The sequence below is a fragment of the Terrapene carolina genome, unplaced genomic scaffold (assembly GCF_002925995.2).
Source record: "Terrapene carolina triunguis isolate 2854851 unplaced genomic scaffold, T_m_triunguis-2.0 Scaffold238, whole genome shotgun sequence".
NCBI lineage: Eukaryota > Metazoa > Chordata > Testudines > Emydidae > Terrapene > Terrapene triunguis.
The window spans coordinates 14,852,713-14,872,538 of NW_020664589.1; the positions used below are offsets into that span (position 1 = coordinate 14,852,713).

Sequence of the window (19,826 nt, forward strand, 5' to 3'; positions counted from 1 at the left end):
ACTTGATGACTGCCCTATTCTGTTCATTCCCTTTGAAGAATCTGGCATTGGCCACTGTCGGAAGACAGGATAGTGGGCTAGATGGACCATTGGTCTGACCCAATATGGCCATTCTTATGTAATCATTTCCAATATTCCACAACACAAATGAATAATAATCATGTACATTACATAAAAGAACAATCTGACCCACAAACTGTAGGCATAAGCACCAGTGAAATATAGCCATCCATAGACTACAATGTGCAAGAGTAAGGAAAGATAAAGTTTTGGCCAGGGACAATGGAGCAAATCTCTACTCTCCTGAGCAGGTAAGTTGCTTGGGATCTCTAATGTCTTACTGCGCAGACAGGACCTAATTTTTTTCAAGGTCTCGAAAGACCCACATACAGAAAAATGTTTAGATTCCAATCTTTCTATTTTGGATGCATGAAAGACTCAGTTGGCTCTCCTGAGATTTAAACCAGAAGTTTCAGACAGTTAAAGCATTTCAAACCCAATGCTTAGAGCATTAAGACTTCCCCAGTGGCACAGGGGACGAGCCTGATTAGATTAGAGTATATCCAAACACTCTGAATGGTTCTGATTATTTACGAAGTCCCAAGGGAACAACTGTGATTTGGCAGACATCAGTACGAGAGCACACCAAGCACAGTGATGAAAGACAGAAAGGTTAAAAGCACAGAGATCAGGGTTCTATTTCCAACTCAGCCACAGAGTGACTGCCTGACTTCAGGTTTCCCCGTCTGTATCACTCATCAACCCCACATGATTTCTGAGAGTCTGAATCCATTAATGTATGAAAAGCATTTTGAGATGTTATGTGCTAAAGAAATACAAGATAGTATTGTTGTTACTAAATGACATTAATAATTTTTAATTTTCTTATTTAAAAGATAAATAATAATTAGATTTAAATATAAATGTATTATTCAAATTATTTAAAGAATAATTATAACAAAATTAATATTTAGCTAAAGGCTTATTACTTTAGATATAACTGATTCTGCTGACAATACTGCCTAGAATATTTTTGGGTGCTGTAAAACCAAAGAAAATACTAACATAATATGGAACCTGAATGTATAACATGCACTGAAAGAGTCTATTGTACTCTAATAAGCATTCAACATAGAACAAAGATGATGAAATTTGTCCCCCAACACTTGCATATTTTCCCTAGAGGTAGATATTATTCATAGTAGATTTAGACCTGCTCAGTTAATACTGTTTCTAATAGTACTTCACTGAGCTCTTAATTATAAGCACTATATGCACTTCTATGCTTTCCATCTTTATCTACTCATGCAACCTATTGTTTCTTCACAATATGTTTTGTTTCTGTATTAATTTGTACTTTAAAATCAGAAACACAAGATACCCCAGAAGGAAATCAATTGTCTTATCAAGCTTTACAATTACAAAGATCTTAAATTAGCCCATCACATGGTTTACAGCACAATAGAGAACACAGTATTTCTTCCCTATGAGGATTATTTTTGGAGAGCAATCATTTCCATGTTACAACAGAAAAGAAGCTTTATAATGCTCTTCAATGGAGTGGGAACAATACTGAAATTGCATTTTATCAGTAGTAACCCTGTCACTGAAGAGGATGCACTCTATATACACAAAAAATGCTGCCAGTGATCACACTGCTGCAAGTCATGTGGCTTTACACTTTCTTTTTGTGGGGGTTAGGCAGGAAACAGTTTCATTGCTTCCCAATTTTTTCAGGGAATAGAGACCAATTATTACTGAAAAATAAGCCAATCAATCCTTTTGGTAAAGTAACACTAGCAGCAGAAGTTAAATAATATAGTACATGGCTGCCCCCAATACATTAATTTCTGTCACTCTGTCACTGTAAAAATTTACAGCAGATATAATCTCTTTGAAGGGGGATCAAGTTGTAGAAAATATGAGCCTAGTTTTAAATAGAATTTTAATTTTAATGAAAGCTTCAGGGAACGCTGTTTATGCTGCTTATCTTTCATACCTGGTGATTAAGTTAATTTATACTTAATGGAAGAGGATATTTCTAATCCCCAAACAGGCTCAACATCTGTCTGTGACTATGTTTTTGGAAGCCTTAAGCTGCTTGTGATGGATGTAATAAAACCAGGATACTGCAGAACTGACACCTGAAGGATATTTGAAAGAGGGAAAATGTTATTTTTCTGTTCAGTGCTTGTGCTTAAGTCAAGCCAAAATCCCAAGCACTTAATTTTGCTGTCCCTTAAAATCCTGCTTTGCAGTCCTTTTACATTATTATGTGAATATGAATGGAAAAAGGAAAGTAAACAGTTCCCAGATATGGTTATGGTCTAATATTCATATTCATTATGTGTGGGATCTAAGAATGACTAGCTTTTTGATGGCCTGGAGCCGATGAGAGTAATAAAGTTTTCCAAAGTTGGAGAAATGATCTCTTAATTCCATCTCCAATTCATTTCTCATTTCACATGCATTAAAGGCCAAAGGCTAGCAAAATAAACATTTGCATTTACCACTCAGTTATGACAGAGAGTATAAGTCTCTTGCTAGAACAACAGTACTATATGGCTTTCAAATTTTATCCCGAGAATTCATATAATATTTCTGAAAACTAAAGGAAACCAGAAAATTATGTTAAGAAAAGTGTTCTTTCCAGCTATCATGGACATGCTTAATGATTTAAAGTGAATCCCTTCTTCAGAGTGGAAAAACCCATCAGAGATGATTACTGAAGTAGTTATTCAGTATCCTCGTATACCAAAAAGAGAATTCCAAATGTTCAAAGCAATGCAGGAGTTTTGGCAGAGAGACTTACAGATCCAATGGAACTCAAGTAGCAAAAAACACTGCATCCTGCTTTCAGAATGGAGAGTTCAGAGACTCAAGTGGGATGTATTTCTAGCAAGGAGAGGATAATGACCAAAATACTGTCCAAAGAAATCTGTTAGAATGACAAGCATTTTCTTGACTGCGAACAATGTTCATGTGTCAAAGGAGTGCAGGAACTGTCCAAATAAAGTGTCTTGGGGTAATGTCTACAGTTTGGAGCTATCATTTCCTCAAGCCTATAAACACCTTATTACCTTAAAAATACACCAGAAAACACTGATTTGCGAGAAGGACCTTGATATTAAATTGGGAGTCTAAGCAGTAGCTTGTTCTCAGCAATCAAACAAATTGAGGGCCATTAATTTTTTTCTTTTCAAGTAGCAGTACTTGTACACTGAGATTCAGGCCAGTTCTCCCTCCTTGCAGACAAGTTGGTTACGATAACTGTCTATTGAACGCATTGTGGCAAAGATGATTACCTTGACTGGGGGGAAAGGATGGCAATCCCAGAATAATGTTTTCATTTAAAGCGATTCTTCCAGATCTAGATTCAAAACCATACATGCAATTCCAGCATCCCACTAACAAGTGTATAAAACAAGAAGCACTGCACATAAATGTGTCAAAAGTATCTGTTGTATAGTTTTTAAAGGTCAGGGACTTGAATTTAAAATTGTCCTCCCCTAACCCTTGTATTAGTAGGAGTAACAACTTCTACTGGAGGTGTCCATCTGTAAAATTAATTTGCATTCCCAAAGGCAAATTAAGATACTCCTTAATTCATCTTCTTAAAGAAACTTTATCCAGCCATAATTCTGTTTCCTAATTCTCCTTCCATTTCTGTGGGCCCTTAAATTTGTTTCACCTTCCTCTTCCACATTCTTCTCTAAAAGACATCACTTTATAGCTTAGGGTAGGTGATGGTTTAGAGGGTGTTGAGTTTCTCATCTATCAGTATTCTCTTGAGATGGAAAAAGGTCTTATATCAACTTTTGATGTCTGACTTCGGAGATTCTTGGTTGGAAATACATAATTTAAGTAAGAAAAATCATTGTGTAAGAGACTTAATATCTCAGCAGTTTCCTGGTGTAGTCCTCTACACTTACATTCAGATCTTCTAAGTGTCAAATGGAATTTTTCCAGTGGTCCCAAAAATCTTTAGCCTGATTTTGAACTCTCTTCATTCACAAAGAACCCAAAATGTTATAACATAACCAATTAGATTACAGGTCAAATGTCAGTGGGAACAAAGCTTTGAATCTCAAAAGTCACTAAAAGATTTCTCACTTTCTCAAAGGATGGTGAAAGAATTCATGGTTGCAAGTGGAGGTCAGCAAAATTAAGGTTATGCAATTGCCTCTGGATCGCTACAAGATCCTTACCATTAAGAACATAAGAATGGCCCTACTGGGTCAGACCAAAGGTCCCTCTAGCCCAGTATCCTGTCTTCCGACAGTGGCCAATGCCAGATGCCCCAGAGGGAATGAACAGAACAGGTAATCATCAAGTGATCCATCCCCTGTCGTCCATTCCCGGCTTCTGGCAAACAGAGGCTAGGGACACCATTCCTGCCCATCCTGGCTAATAGCCATTGATGGACCAATCCTCCATGAATTTATCTAGTTCTTTTTTGAACCCTGTTATGGTCTTGGCCTTCACAACATCCTCTGGCAAGGAGTTCCACAGGTTGACTATGCATTGTGTGAAGAAATACTTCCTTTTATTTGTTTTAAACCTGCTGCCTATTAATTTCATTTGGTGACCCCTTGTGTTATGAGAAGTAGTAAACACCTCATCTGCTTTCTCTACACCAGTCACGATTTTATAGATCTCAATCATATCTCCCCTTAGCCATCTCTTTTCCAAGCTGAAAAGTCCCAGTCTTATTAATCTCTCCTCATACGGAAGCCATTCCATACCCCAAATCATTTTTGTTGCCCTTTTCTGAACCTTTTCCAAATCCAATATATCTTTTTTCAGATGGGGCGACCACATCTGCACACGGTATTCAAGATGTGGGCGTACCATGGATTTATAGAGAGGCAACATAATATTTTCTGTCCTATTATCTATCGCTTTCTTAATTATTCCCAGCTTTCTGTTCGCTTTTTTGACTGCCCCTGCACATTGAGTGGATGTTTTCAGAGAACTATCCACAATGACTCCAAGATCTCTTTCTTGAGTGGTAACAGCTAATTTAGACCCTATCATTTTATATGTATAGTTGGGATTATGCTTTCCAATGTGCATTACTTTGCATTTATCAACATTACATTTCATCTGCCATTTTGTTGTCCAGTCACCCAGTTTTGAGAGATCCTTTTGTAGCTCTTCGGGTCTGCCTGGGTCTTTTAGTAATTTTGTATCATCTGCAAATTTTGCCACCTCACTGTTTACCCCTTTTTCCAGATTGTTGCTCATCTCAGAAGCTCTGAAGCATGACAAATCAGCCTGTTTCAAGATTATTCAGAAATATCTTAAAATCATTAAGAAAAAATGCCTCTATTTCTATTGAAATTCCCAACAACAGCAGAGCTGAGCTGACTTTTAAGATGTCTAGGGCCTTTCCTAAGACATGCAACCGAGCGAATTTACTACATGCTGTAACTGGAGAGAGGGACTATCAGTTACTTCCAGTCAGTCATGAAAAAGATGGAGTGCTCTTTGCTGAGAACTAACAATATCAAAGAACTGGTGTTTACATGTTTCAGAACTGTAAATTAATGGCTTACATCAAAAGAAATGAAAACACATAAATGAACAGTGTTTTTCTTATAACTACATGGGGCAATTATAAAATCATTAATCTCACTCCATAATTCACAACTCTACCAAGAGTGAAAAATTACTTTCTACCATAATTCACATTCTTAAACCTGATATCGTATTACATTACAAATAACTAATTCTAAGAACACATTTGTATATACAAAAAAAATTGCTGTGGGAATCACACACATAATCTATATCCATCCATTAATTTATTCCATGTTATTCTAATATTAATAAGGTAATATCACATAGCCCTATTTCACAGAAATTATTTGTAGCCCTTATTACCATGGAAGGTGATGTATCTGAGCCATCACCTGGCTGATCTATTTATTATAACTTTGTCCAGATTGCAGCAGTCATATTTTTAAAATAAGTATGTTTCTGTACTGTGTCATTCTTGAGGGGACAGAAAGTACAAGCTGCAATTCCATAGCCACATTAAGAGTTTTCAAAGCTATTTGGATACCAAAAAGCTAGGTCAAAGGCCATACAGACTGTCTCACCCTGCACCCGCATTGAAGTCAGTGTGAATTTTAGGTGAACAAGAAATGCAGAGACAAGCTTTAAGATCTGGTAGGGTTGGGGCCAAAAGGTAAAACATGGCACCCTTTTACAATACAGAATCCTTCTTCTTTTGGTCAAAGGCAATATGCTTTCAAATAATTATTTCTAGCAAACCTTAGCATTAATATCAAAGGAGGCCTCTGATACTCGGTAAATATAGGGATCTTATCTGAAATAGTGGAAAAAGACCACAATAGAGACTTAAAATGCGGGGACGGAGGGAAACAGAATTTGCAGCTACTGTCACTGCATTACAGGGCCATTGCAATGAGTGATGGGAAAAATTCATCAGATCACTGTGACTCTCTCCCCCCTCTCCCTTGTAATTGCAGGATTGTTCCATGCTGGAAGGTAGATATTAACCTTAGATATCAATCTTAGCAGCGTAGTCCATAGGGTCAGCCTCACTTGTTTAATTATGCAAGTCCTCAAGAAGTCTTGGGATCCCATGTAGGAGTATATGAATGAAGTGTATCATACTGGTTGGATCACAGGTACAATGTCTATTCTTTTTTTTACCAAGGACTGTTTTATTTTCATAACAAATTATTTTTTTCAAAAATCATCTTTTTCTATTTTCTAACAATGTTAAGACCTCTACAAGTTTTAATGTAATTGTATTTTATCCCATCCCTTTTAGACGTCATAGTTCTCCCTCAGCATGTTTGTTGGACTCCCCCAACTTTACAAATATCAGCCAGACAATTCAGATGAATCTCATACAAGTACTGTAGTGCAATCTGTTTATCATGAAAGTGCAACTTACAAATGTAGATTTTTTTGTTACGTAAGTGCACACAAAAACAAAATGTAAAACTTCAGAGCCTACAAGTCCACTCAGTCCTACTTCTTGTTCAGCCAATCACTAAGATAAACAAGTTTGTTTACATTTACGGGAGATAATGCTGCCTGATTCTTATTTACAATGTCACCTGAAAATGAGAACAAGTGTTCGCATGGCACCATGGCATTGCTAGGTATTTACATGCCAGGTATGCTAAACATTCGTATGACCCATCATGCTTTGGCCACCATTTCAGAGGACGATAATGCTCGTTAAAAAAATAATGCATTAACTGAATTTGTGACTGAACTCCTTGGGGGAGAACTGTATGTCTCCTGCTCTGTTTTATCTGCATTCTGCCATATATTTCGTATTATAGCAATCTCGGATGACGACCCAGCACATGTCGTTCGTTTTAAGAACACTTTCACTGCAGATCTGACAAAATGCAAAGAAGGTACCAATGTGAGATTTCTAAAAGTAGCTACAGCCTTTCAAAATCTGAGAGGGACCAGATATAGAGCATGTTTTCAGAAGTCTTAAAAGAGTAACAGTCCGATGTGGAAACTACAGAACCCGAACCACCAAAAAAGAAAATCAACCTTCTTGGTGGCATCTGACTCAGATGATGAAAATGAATGTGGGTCAGTCCACATTGCTTTGGATCATTATCGAGCAGAACCTGTCATCAGCATGGAAGCACGTCCTCTGGAATGGTGGGTGAAGCATGAAGGGACATATGAATCTTTAGCGCATCTGGCATGTAAATATCTTGCAACACTGGCTACAAAAGTGCCATGCGAATGCCTGTTCTCACTTTCAGGTGACATTGTAAACGAGAAGAGGGCAGCATTATCTCCTGCAAATGTAAACAAACTTGATTGGCTGAGCAAGAAGTAGGACTGAGTGAACTTGTAGGCTCTAAAGTTTTACATTGTTTTATTTTTTAGTGCAGTTCTTTATGTACATAACTCTACATTTGTAAGTTCAATTTTCATGATAAAGAGATTGCACTACAGTACTTGTATTAGGTGAATTGAAAGATACTATTTCTTTTGTTTCTTTTTTACAGTGCAAATATTTTTAATAAAATATAAATATAAAGTGAGCACTGTACACTTTGTATTCTGTGTTGTAATGGAAATCAATATATTTGAAAATGTAGAAAACATCCACAAATATTTAAATAAATAGTATTCTATTATTGTTTAACAGAGCGATTAATCGCAATTAATTTTTTTAATCGCTTGACAGCCCTAATTTTTTAATTTAGACTCATAGACTCATAGACTTTAAGGTCAGAAGGGACCATTATGATCATCTAGTCTGACCTCCCGCATGATGCAGGCCACAAGAGCTGACCCACCCACTCTTGGAATAATTCTCTCCCTTGACTCAGCTGTTGAAGTCCCCAAATCATGATTTAAAGACTTCAAGTCGCAGAGAATCCTCCAGCAAGCGACCCCTGCCCCATGCTGCGGAGGAAGGCGAAAAACCTCCAGGGCCTCTGCCAATCTACCCTGGAGGAAAATTCCTTCCCGACCCCAAATATGGCGATCAGCTGAACCCCGAGCATGCGAGCAAGATTCTCCAGCCAGACCCTCCGGAAAAAAGTTCTCTGTAGTAACTTTTAATATCCCATCATTGACCATTGTTACTAATTACCAGCGATGGCGCGTTATTGACCTATTGACTAAAATCACGTTATCCCATCAAACCATCCCCTCCATAAACTTATCAAGCTTAATCTTAAAGCCAGAGAGGTCTTTCGCCCCCACTGTTTCCCTCGGAAAGCTGTTCCAGAACTTCACCCCTGACAGTTAGAAACCTTCGTCTAATTTCAAGCCTAAACTTCCCGACGGCCAGTTTATATCCATTTGTTCTCGTGTCCACATTAGTACTGAGCTGAAATAATTCCTACTGAGCTGAAATAATTCCTCTCCCTGGTATTTATCCCTCTGATATATTTAAAGAGAGCAATCATATCCCCCCTCAGCCTTCTTTTGGTTAAGGTAAACAAACCGAGCTCCTCGAGTCTCCTTTCATACGACAGGTTTTCCATTCCTCGGATCATCCTATAGCCATTAGTGATTTGGCTATAATGAAGCCAATATTTCAAGGGACACTGTGGTAATGGCCCTAACATTGATCTAACCACAATAAATCATTTACACTGTTTGCATTAATATATTCAAAGTATGAATGCAAATTTACTTTCACTGGCACAGAAGTTACATTGACTAACCATATACAACATCATTCTCTCCACACCCAAAACCAGATCGGAGACACCAACCTAATTGATGTTTTAGTCAACAGAAAGCTGATCCTTTGTCATGTTGTTCCTAGATAGTATATAGTTTTCATACAAAGGCAATATAAAATATGAATGATTCTTATTTATGCAGTGGCTAAAGTCCTTTGTTTTGAAACTCCATTCACATACAGAAATCACAAAATACAATTGTCATTAAAGGCATTAAATTCAGTTTCCACAGCTATAATTGCCATCAGGAATCAAGGGTAAGAAAGATGGGCTGATAAGATAATATTTAGTGATAGTGAGCATCTCTTACATTTTTAACCTTTTTAAAGTAAATCTGCTTTTCTTCATTAATTACTGTATTACAACCTTGTACTTTATTTAATATGCACATTTAACATATCTGTCTAGTAGTAACAAAAGGTTTTATTTGTCTCTTCCATTCCGTTCCTTTTAAAAATAATAAAATTACTTATATTAATTTAAAGTTTCTACATTAAAAAAAAAACAACAAAAACAAAACAAACAAACAAAAAAAGGAAGTCGTCTGTTTGGTTTCTCTCCCCTGGAAATGTTTCCCCCACTTTTTACCAGTAAGACTCACTGAGCCAGATTCACGTTTACACTAAGGACACCTTTCACCACCATTATATTTTTCTTCTGACTCCCAACTATGTGATCGGCCATCAAATTAACATCTTTTCCAGTGCAAGAGAATTTTAGGTGTCACATATATTTGGAGCCAAAAGCTGTGTAAAAAACTAAGGATTTCAAGGTTTCTATCAGAAAGCACTCCCTATTTTTTTCCAAGAGTAAAACCACACTCACAACATCTCCTATTGTGAAACATTTCACACAGGCATTACAAACTTAAATGGATATGCATAATTTACAAATGTTTAAAAAGAGGGAAATATTTACATACAGGGGTGGTTGCTGAAAATGAAAGCAATTACTGATTAATCTACATTATGGATTAATTGTCTGCAATATATAATTTAAAGGTAGAGCTGTTTTTAAGTAATACGAACTGGTAAAACCTGATATCCAGGAATAATAATAATAATAATAATAAACCCCCCAAATTAAACATACACCTCCACATACTACACACACACAAACTACACTAAAAGAACATTAAGGTTGTTAAGTCAATCCCTCAATAGTTAGGAAATGCCAGGTTGCCTATGCAAAACTTCATTCATCATGATACAGTCTTTAATTACATTATCATTTCCAGGGCTCAAAAGCAAGTCTCTACTGAGCATGTGTGAACTGCAATTTTTCATAGGCTTAGAACTTGCCCAAATTTGGGCAGATTTTCATGAGGATGCCAAAAGGCATATTCCTGACACAAACGCCACCTCCTTGCCAAATTTCAAGTCCCTGCACCAAAGCATGGAGGCACTTGAATTCCTTAAAGAAAAAGCTGTCAGAATTTTTTAACATGAGCAAAACAATTTATGTTTTCCTAGTCTCATTCTTGGAAACAGCTGAATTGTTTTGACTGAAATTTTCAAAAAGAAATGAAGCCTGAGGTGCACTCCTGGCATGGAAAATTTCAGCCTGATTAAAATTTGGCAAAAAGTTATAAGCAACTGAAAACAGCATCTTATGATGGGAAGTATTGGCAACCTTCATATTAGGTGGAGCCACCAGCCCTGCCTATAACATTATATAATGTTCCTAGGTTGAGAGTCTGTAAACCAACTTTCAACCAAGAACACATTTTATGGTGGAAGTTTATAATGGGAATTGTGGCAGACCCTTAAGCAATAACAGAACTACCTACCAAGGAGTATAATGGACCATCCAGATTCTCATCTAGTGTAAATCAGTGTAAATGAAGGGAGTAAGAGTCAAGGAAGCTAAATCCATTTACATCAGCTGAAATCTGGCCCAAAGAAACTGAATAATCAGCCTAGAGCTGACTGCAGAATCTCAGATTCATGTTAGTGCAGGAACCTTTGGGAGGGAATGGAAAGGAGAAGCAAAGAACTACCAACCTGAGAGAGATGGCAAGATTAAATTTATTGACACACTGGGTTAAATCTTGCTCACTTTACTCACTTGAGTAATGCCGTGCTAAAGGATGGCAGTACGCCAACTTGTGTGAGTAAAGCAAGCAGGCTTTGGTCCATACTCCAATACTGGATGTCCCAAGACATAAGAAAATATGTATCATTAATTGCAAATGCTGCAGCCTTTTTATGCTGAAAACTAAGGAGTAAATTATGCCAGAACTTGAAAAGACAGACACAGCATTATCTCTTAAAAATGTATGAAATTAAAAAAAAAAATGAGCAGCTCCCCAACACCGAAAACATCTGTTCATTTTTCTTCTCCTTTCGGGCACCAGACAGGCCGTGATTAATACATTATGGCTGAGAAAGAGAAGAGATGGTATTTGCAGAATGTGAGCCAAGGCATGATTTTTTTTTCTATAGAAGGGACAAAGTACATTTTAATCAAATTAATTTCACAGGCAGAAAGTTACTTCCCTAACTGGCTCCTCAGTGACACTTCAGATTCCTTATAGGGTACACACACTGGGCCCTGTTTTTCTCTGATATAACTCCACTGCCTTCACTGGGTTTCAAAACTGTGTCCAGTTTGTCTAGATGTAAATACAGGACAGTTTTAAATCTTCAGCATTAGTCCAAATTAACACTGTATGGCAAAATGAATTAATACTTCATGGTAGGACGCCTAGGCTACTGACGGCATGTCTACACAGCAGCCGGGAGGTCCAATTCCCAGCACGGGAGACAGTGTCGCGCTAGCTCAGCTCTATCTAGTGCACTAAAAATAACAGCGTAGACATTGCTGCATGCGTGTAGCTCGGGCTAGTCCCCTGAGCCGAAGCCCAACCAACCCCCAAGGTCCAAGCTTGCATGGCCAGCCGGAGCCACCAGCTGTGCAGCAATGTCCACGCTGCTATTTTCAGTGCACTAGCTCGAGCTGGGCTAGCATGAGTCTGTCTACCCAGGCTGGGAATCACATCTCCCAGCTGCAGTACAGACATACCCTGAGGCTGAGAGGCAAGGAAGAAGCAGAGCCACACTGAAAATAAATTAGACATTAAGCCCTTGTTAAATCCAGTAACGTTAACCCCTCTCAGCTTGAAAAGATGCCAGCCTTGAGGTAGCACACCAAGAGTCCGGAATGCTGGAGTTAGACATTTCTCCAGTGGTTTAAAATGTCTAAGCCTTCCTTAGTGTGAAAGGAAGATCCACCAGCCTTACGAGTACTCCAATTTTGCCGTCTCAGTCCAGTAAAGCACGTATGCACGTGTGTAAGTGCGTGGATGAATCATGGCCTAAATGGTTACTTTTCTTTCATCACATCCAGGGTAAGAAAGCAAATATCACACGTTCAAATTTGTGATTGTACTTAGTTTAAATTCCCATTTCTTTCAGTGGAAGTTTGCAATCAGTGAGGGCTGAGGCCCTGATTCAGCAAACCATCCCTATTCAGCAAAACATTTCAGCATATGCTGAAGTGCTTTGTTGTATTGAGGCCTCTAAAGATGGCAGGGTTGAGCCCATAATGCTGCAAAGCTGGGCAAAGTCAATATTTCTTTATATTGAACTCAAAATGATGATTACCATTTTGAGAAAAATCCATATGCAATCACAGGACTGTGAAATAAATCCTTTGCATCGGTTAATGAATTCTAAAATGAAAACCAGCTTTAAATGAAAACTATTGGTAGCTTAATTATAAAGACTCTGTAATAGGCTACAATATAAAGACTGTCTGTGTAAAAGGAGACACAGCCAATCTGCAACTTTGGCACTTATGATCTTAAATACATTGGTATTTAATATTCAACTCATACCATGTCCTTGCTTTCCAATGCATGTTTGGCAGCGGAAAACGAGCAGCTCATCTTGGTCTGGTTCAACAGAAGTTGGCGCAAGAGTTCATGGAAAACTGGTATCAACACTTTACTTATGGCCTCAGATGCTAAACACCATCCAATACTGCAAACCCTTACTGTCTAGCTTATTATCATGAGGACAGAAATCAACAGGACTGCTTATGCTACTGAGTGCTACACCTAGTTGTAAGAGTTTCCAAGATAGGATCATAAACCAGGGCACAATATTTGACTTGTTTGTATCTCAGTTCACTGTACGCAAAGAGCCATGCTCTGCCCTCATTTATATCCCTGCAGACCCCCTGACATTTTATGCTGCTTAGGATGGCTGTTCTCCATTGTCTCCCAGCTTCTTTGCCACACCACCATTTTCTGCACAGACCCCTAGGTTACAGAGAATGTTTGTAGCTGGATTACAAGAGACTGGAGGGGTGGGAGGGAGGAATGTGAGCACCTTTCCTGCCTATACGGTATAGCCCATAGTTTTGTTCCCGTTGGAGAATCACAGGGTGGGAAGGGGAAGCCAAACAGCTTAATAATGACCAACTTAAAATCTAATAATATGTAAATAGCTATGATTTAATTCTATTTTTCTGATACAGCAGGATGACTGACCTGTTTACACTGTAGGGAAACATGTTTAATTCTGAACAGGTTACATTCTCTAGTTCATTTTCAAAAGCAGAAACTTTTAGTAGGAGAATGAAAAGTAAAAAGAAAGGAAAACAGATGCTAATGAAAATGTAATTAAATTAGCTGCTTCTCAAAACATTATAATTCAACTTTAATTGGACAAACAGGTCTCCCTTCCCAATCTGATCATATAAAAACAGACCGAGGTTAGCACTAGAACTAGGGGCACTGCAGCATACCAATTACTGCAAACGTATGGTACATTTTGGGGCCAATTAATTGCACAGTGCTGAAAACGAAACCTTTTAAAATTCTGCAACTCTCATCAATTCTTGTCCATTAAAATTTTTAAATGAATTGGGCCTGTCATTGTCTTGCTTGCGTGGTACGTTCTAAGCGCTTCCAGCTGTCCCTCAACGTGGGGTTATTTCAGAGATTCAAAATAAAACTGAATTCACTCTGTCTAGATGCAGGAGTTAATGTAGTGACTTTAAAAATCAGAAATAAATGTTCAGAACATTGCATATGAATGGATGTACACAGAAAACCTTGAAGAAAAGTGGATCATGGATAGCAGAAGTCTTATGCAGTGGTGAGAATTAAGACCGACAGTCATAATCCTAAATGAATCTGTTGTCGAGCTTGCGGCAATTTAGTGCAACATTTGTGTGAGTCTGAGTGACATTTCATTAGACCCCTGACTTCCTAAATAAAGAACAGTCAAAATGAGAATGAAATTGTGAAAACAACCTCACTGCACTTTGTGTGGATAACTTTGAGGAGAAACCCTGTGTTTTATTGTAATGTCAAGATGAAAATGTGCTCAAAATGGTGCTTAAGGTACCGATTTAAGGTGCTGTAAAAAAAATGTAATGATTACAGGAACGGTGTGCAGTAACTACAGAGCACAAAAGAAGTGGATATAAGGTGCAAATAATCAGTAGCTACTGCTAAGATGGCAAAATGAAAATATGCCTGGGAAGAGTTAGTAGATATCGTTGAGGACAACAGAAGAATGCATAGTCTCACCTTATACTTTCCTTTTTGAAAAATTTTAAGTTTTACTGCAAAACTACTAACTCTGCAAGGTTATTAATAATTATTAATTACTATCTACATTATAGTAGCACCTAAACTGAGATTGGGCCCCATTCTGCTAGGCACAGTATATAGAGAGGGAGAGGCAATCCCTACCCTGAAAAATTTACAATCTAGACAAGAGAAAGGGTGGAAAGCATTATTATCCCCACCACATACATGTAGAACTGAGGCACAGAGAAATTAAATGATTTGGCCAACATCACATAGGAAGCCTGTGAGAGAGATGGAAATTTAACTTGCATCTCCTGAGTCCAGTCCAATGTCTTAGTTACAAAACTACTCTCTCTCTTTTAAAATTATCTATGATGGTTTGATAGAGGAAAGTATTTATGTGGATTATTGAATATATCAATGCCAGGGATAGAATTTATTTATTTCTGAAGACTTAAATCTATTACTGTCCAGATGTATCTAACTGAACTGTAAATTTTTGTCCATTAAAACATGACAGATTAAATGTGAGCTAAATTCCTTTAATAAATAAAACAATCCATATCTCTATTAGCAGATCTCTTCTTCTCCACTTCACATTTGGTTCCAGGGCACGTACAAATTATTTGCTGTACTTTTTAATTGAAGACTGCAGTACTTGTAGTAGCCTTTTCCCTTTTCTAAGCTATTGTAAAACAACCCCCTACCACCATGCCCACCACCAGCATCGTCTGCTCCTCCTCCATTTCACAAATTCTTAAACTTGGAAACGTTCATTATAAGGGAACTACTTTAAGTCTGTAATTAATCAATGGAAGCCCAGACAAAAAACTCTTGAGACTGAAGGAGGAATAAGAATGGAGAAGCAATACTGGAGAAAGATGGTACCCAGGCATCTACTAGATTTGCTTCACACAGTTTTAAACACAGTAATTCAGGCTTGTACTGCTCAGGCATTAATTGATATAATTTTTAAGTTACCCATCACCCTAGTCTCTGTACAGTACAGAAAGACAAGGTAACAGACTTAACCGTTTTGCTTCAAGACACTTGAGACAAAGGGTCACTTATGAATGTTCCTCTCCATATGGCTAACTCAGAAGCTGACTGAATGGCTGAAGGAAACAGAGAAGGAATGATACTGAAGTTGGTTGAAGGAAAAAACAAACCATGTAGGGAGGAGAAAGGGTCTGCTCAGTGTACCCAAGAAAGCATATGCCAGAGAGCTCCTGAACAGAAAACTGGGTCACATTTAGATGCGTGTAGGAAAACAATAAGACGTTAAAATTAAAGGGCTTAGAGAGTCCAATGTCAAAAGAGTAATGTGGATGTGCTTTGTCCAATTCAAAGCAGAAATATGGCTTGGAATGGAGAACTGGAGGGTAGAAATTCCTTGAGAAGCACTTGAGTAGCTAGAAACTTGACTAGATTTATAAAGAAGTACAAGAGAACAAAGATTTCTGTAAAAAACAACGAGGAGTCCGGTGGCACCTTAAAGAGTAACAGATTTATTTGGGCATAAGCTTTCATGGGTAAAAAACCCACTTCTTCAGATGCATGGAGTAATGCATACAAAAGCCAGGGCCAGCGTGAAGGGGTAGCAAGCAGGGCAATTGCTCAGGGCCCTATGCCACAGGGGGCATCATGAAGCTACGTTGCTCAGGCTTCTGCTTCAGCCCCAGGTGACGGGACTCGGGGCCCCATGCTTCAGCCCCTTGCAGTGGAACTTCATATTTTCTGCCCTGGGCCCCAGCAAGTCTAACACTGGTCCTGCTTGGTGGACCCCCTGAAACTTGCTTGCGTCCCCCCAGGGGGCCCCGGGCCCCTGGTTGAAAACCACTGTGCTAAAGGTTCTAAACAGAATATAGACAGGATGACTCTTTAATTGCTTCCAGTACCATAGCTAAGAATATGAGTTTTGAAAGTAGAAAAGGGGAATCTAACATCAGCAACAAAAATGCCAAAATGTTATGAGTGGTAAAAGAAGAACAGAAGAATGAATGATAATGTAGTAAATGGATAGTAAAATAAGAAAAAGGAAGTAGCAGCTAAGTATGTATGGCTGCAAAGGTGAGCACACTGCAAAGCAAGGATTGCACAAGGACATGAAGCAATGCACTTATCTATCAGGAATTGTCTTGATGAGCTACAAAACCACCCTTGAGGAAACTTACATGTAGTGGAATGTGAAAGAGCATGCTCCTGTATAGTTCTATAACTCCTGACCTTCATGGACGCAGAAGAAACAAAGGATGAAAATTCAATGATCTGTTGTAGTAAAGCAGGCTGGGTATCGAGCAGCACAGTATTCAATGGCCATCAACTCACAGAGTAGTACAGAATTTTATAACAGGGAACTTACACTAAGTATTAGCTGAAGAGATGAGCAACATGGAAAAGCAAACTGAGATGGACTGAATCTGAGGGTGGAGGGAGTCAGAATGCAGCATATGGAAGCAAAGTCTTTTTTGATCTATAACATAGTTTTACTTCAGCAGTGTTTGTCTAATGCAGCAACAAGCCAGGACAGGGTATAACGTAATGGGTGTAGGGATTATTTCTGTGACCTTCAGTGATGAAGTCTTATCCACTGAACTATTGGGAGCTAGTGCAAATCTATGACATCAAAAGGCACAGCTGCTCAGAATGTAACTTCAGACAATCAATCCAAATCTCTTGTTAGGTCACTGCAACTACTGTATAGCTCTTCCTTTATTAAGCTGGGTGCATGCCGGTAACTTGCTTGAAACAATTTGTCTCTGATAATGGGCCCAAAATATACAATTTATGCCAGAAAAGCTTTTTGTGTGTACGGCATGCAAACTCAGCCCTTTCTCCAGTTAATGAAGAAGCAAAAAAACTGAAAAGAAATGTACCAACATTGGTTTAATTTTGTATCATGCTACACTGTAAATAGGCCAATTAATAGTAGCAAAATAATAATACACCTTTTACAATTTTCATTTCTTTAACTCAGCAACACACCAGAATTAATGCCATTACTTTATCTGTCAAAAACTGATGTTCAAATATTATAATTAAAGATAAATCAAACTATGGTATAGATGTAAGCTAACCTAGAGTTTAATTTTGAGAACTCTTATAAACATATCAGGAAGTCTTAAACCTCCCCCTTAAATCATACTGAATATTTAAAGATCTGCCAATTAGCATAATAAGCTCCCATAAGATGGATCCTAACATCAGGACTTCTACTTGTTGAACACTAGGTTAATTCACCACTGTGTTGCTCCAGTTCTAATGGAATCGCACCAGCAGAAAAATGAAATAACGCAGTGGTGAATCAGGCCCATTATTTTTTAATTTATGCCTTTACTTCCCTATTTAACATTGATCCAAAACATTAAATTTGTATTACCTCTATTTTTTAATTCCAGCACAACGCTAGGGTCTAACAGGAGGTACTAGCACACCATGATATCACACTACACGCTCAAGGGGATTTTAGTTTTAAATTATCTCAGCTGTATACAGTGACTGCTAATTTTCTCTCTCTTATTTCATTCCATTGTGTTCACAGCATGGTTTTCATATCCTGGCCAGCTCCCTAACTGTAAAATCCATTTATACTGGCAGGGTTATTTTCTTTGGAGATGAGGTGGAGTATTCCTTCAAGGGAGAAAAACTAATTATTAACAGGAGTTTAAAAAAAAAACAGCTCAGGCAGCAGTAAAGAGCAGCTTGTTGGCTTTATGAAACCTGTAGTAGATGAGTTCAATCTTCAACAAACAGTGCTGTATGTAGTAATAGAGAGAATGCCTTTAAGTAGTGGGTTTGACTGAGTGACCCTGCAAGCCAAGTATACAAAACCACAAACCAGATCTGTGCCACAGATTTTGGTCTAGATAAGATTCTGCTACACCAGTCCCGTTGTAGACTAATTCACTAGCTACTATTGTAATGGTTCTAGAAGATGTGGTCTGCTAGAGGGTGAGGACAGAGGAACATGTCAAGAGCGCAAATGAAAAACTGGAGGTTGCAGCTAAAAGAGCAGATGGGGGTTCTAGAGCATACATGTAAAGTTAAAGCCAGATGTGGCCTGAGAGAACCAGGCTATGAACATCAGACTTGTGCACTTGGTTCATGGCCTCTCTGTGGAAAAATAACTTAGCATTCAAATGAAAATGAAAATTAAGCAATGTGCACTTGTCTAAGGTTATACCGTCTCAGACAAGTACAGCTGTTCTTATAGCTTGACAGCAGCGTATTTGTTTGTGTATGCTGGAGGCCTGTGCTGTATTCCCACTAATGACTTCTCCCCATAAATTAATTTATTGAGTGTGCATCTTGTGATGTCTGTACAGAGATTTGTGACAGCTTCCAGTTGTGTAGATGTAAAAACAGTTACATTTTAGAAAGTTGGCTGCTGTGATAACAGCACAGGTTTTAAATTAATTCAGTTTCCACTTTCCTTCCTGACTGGTAGATTGTCCTCTGAAGAAGCTACAGAAATGACTACAGAAATGCAGCAGTATTCATTGGAATGGACAAAATGCATCCTTTGGTGACAAAAGCCAACATGTTTAAATGAATCTTTAAAAATGAAAGAGGAGGTGAGTTCGGCAGTGAGATGAGTGAGTTTACAGCACTTCACCTCTGAAGGCTGTAGCTTAAATTAGGAATAAATGAGAATGGGCTGTGTGAGTCTCTGCTTAGTCCCCTTTTATGAACATCACAAAATCACAGCATAATCCAACTTCCTCTGCACTGGAGAAGTCTAGGACTAGAAGAGGAAGTGCTGCATGTCAGGATTCAAGGCACTCAGAGTTGGGGGAGAACTCTGACTGGAATCACAGGAACTGCAGTAGGTAAGGCTTTGCGTGCACTGGAATAACAGGAGAGGAAAAACTGCCAGTTCAGATTCAGATGCACTAGCAGTGGTGTTGATTGGGAAAGTTTAAGATCCTACTCCCCACACACACACCATGCCTGCCTCCAGGCAGTGTTATGCCTTTATTTTTGTGAGCACCAGACTGCAAAATAAAATATATGGAAAGGAATACACTGGCAATTGTAAAGATAAAATCACTGCAGACAATCATTCA

At 38.3% G+C, this 19,826-nt stretch overlaps 1 protein-coding gene across 1 annotated transcript in view; it reads right to left on the reverse strand.

Annotated features, from left to right (window-relative positions):
• TTLL11 (tubulin tyrosine ligase like 11) overlaps positions 1-19,826 on the reverse strand; it is a 110,503-nt gene that overhangs the window by 46,538 nt on the left and 44,139 nt on the right. The gene's annotated exons all lie outside the window — the stretch shown is intronic.